This window comes from Mus caroli, chromosome 9 (genome assembly GCF_900094665.2).
Source record: "Mus caroli chromosome 9, CAROLI_EIJ_v1.1, whole genome shotgun sequence".
NCBI classification, from domain to species: domain Eukaryota; kingdom Metazoa; phylum Chordata; class Mammalia; order Rodentia; family Muridae; genus Mus; species Mus caroli.
In genome coordinates this window covers 65,627,235-65,629,352 of record NC_034578.1, presented here as the reverse complement: position 1 = coordinate 65,629,352, position 2,118 = coordinate 65,627,235, and positions in this window count along the sequence as shown.

Below are 2,118 nucleotides of genomic sequence, written 5' to 3'. Positions count from 1 at the left end.
GAGAGAGAGAGAGAGAGAGAGAGAGAGAGAGAGAGAGAGAGAGACATAGACAGACAGAGACAGACAGAGACAGAGACAGATAGAGAGATCTAAGTTTTTAAGGAAATAACTTAGCATGTACTTATAAATACCACCACCACCACAAAAACCCTGGAATTCTCTAATATCCTGCCATCCATAAAGACATATTTGCTATATATTTCATATAATTTTTATTACCAAAACGGAGTTACGTTTTCTTCTTTAAAATGGAGTCATTATCCATACTAAGTCTACTTTGCACTGCACTGTGTGTATCTTACCAAATCAATGTAATATCTACAAAGTCTAATGACCACAGTCCCCCTTAGATTACACCTCAGATATTCACAATGATAACTATAGCTAGGTTAACACTGACTGTGTGTCAGACACTGCTAAGAGCTTTTCATGTATCATCCGTTCCATTTTCATATTACTTGCTGTGACCATATACTTTGAATCATCAATAGGCCAAATTGTAATTTTTAACATAAAGTTGAAATTTTCTTTGGCATTGACTTGACAAATACACCACTTCTCTGTACATTTTGTATCTGTCTGCTCTTATTTTCTGAGGCCCATTCAATGCAATGTTCTATCTGTTGAATGTGCCCTGGACAGTATGTGACCACAAAAAGATATTTTGTTTGACATATTGATTCAAAGCTGGCAACACTCTGTGGTGAATGATGTGAATCCTTTTAAATTATGCTGTTATATCTCCCAGTCCTTCACTGTAGGTCACTAAGTTGTTCCCATGTTTTTACATATTGAACAGTAATGAATATCCCTGTGTGCACATTAGTCTACTACATCATGAAGATCCAACAACTTGCCTGATTGCCGATGATCTCTGGAAACTAAAGTCCATACTTGGTGTAGAGTTTGAAATCATTCAGTGGTAATGGGAGTAAGCTTCTGTCATTTGTAAGTTGATATCCATGCCTCTCATTACAACTAGACATTAAGCTACATTACACTACGGAGGTAGCATGTATGACACAAAAATCAGTGGACACTATATATAAATCTGGAACATCCCCCCCCCCTTCCCAAACTCCAGGGTCCTTTGTTCACATTTACCAATACATTTCTGTTCTCATTGATGAGTTAATACAGATCTCTTTATGCAGTACCATGCAGTGACTCAGTTGGCATCATTACTCAGTTGGCATCTTTCCTAATCAATATAGAGTTGTCTACCGGCCAAGTAGTCTGCAACAGAGCAACACTGAATATGTAGTGTGGCCCAAGGTCATACAGCCAGTAAGTGGCAGAGTCAGGATTCTAACCCTGCGGTGTTCTGTCTCCAAGACCCATGGTCTTTTGTTCCGTATTTACTGTGGCAGAAAAAGCAGACTCTGGAGACAGACAGTCTGGCATTGTCACTTGGCTAACACTGAGTTAATTGTCACCTTCTCTGTCCAATCTTTCCTCACCTAAGAAGGACTTGGAACATTATCTACCTCACTGTGAGATCATAGAAGTCAAGTGAATGGATGAATCCAAAGAACAAAGCACATTGCTTCTCAGATAAAAAGGAATTCAATAAATTCATTAATGACTATGTCAGTAAAGTATACATTGTGGAGAAATGGCTCTGTGGTTCAGAATGTTTGCTGCTCTTCCAGAGGATGTGAGTTCAATTCCCAGTACCCACATTAGACAGATCATAACCACTTATAACTCCAGCTCCAGGGGATCCAAACACCACCTTCTACCTCCCCAGGTAAGGGACGCACACACACACACACACACACACACACACACACACACACACACACTCACCTAAAGATAAAAATAAGCCCCCTTTAAGCATTGTGATAATATTGTGATAAGCTTGTATCATTTACATAGTTTCTGTTTCTCTTTTCTACCACAGTTCTTTATAAAGCTCAGAATGTTTGACATTTTTGCATTTTAAATAATGTTTAAAATTTATTGAGCATGGAAATACCTTTTTATTTAAAAAGAAGCTAATTTATTTTTCAATGTAAAAATTTTAGTCCCACTCATTAAAGAATAAAGGGAAGGAGGGCAAGAAGGCAAACAGACAGACAGGGAGAGAGGGAGGAGGAAAAGGAAGGAAGGAAGGAA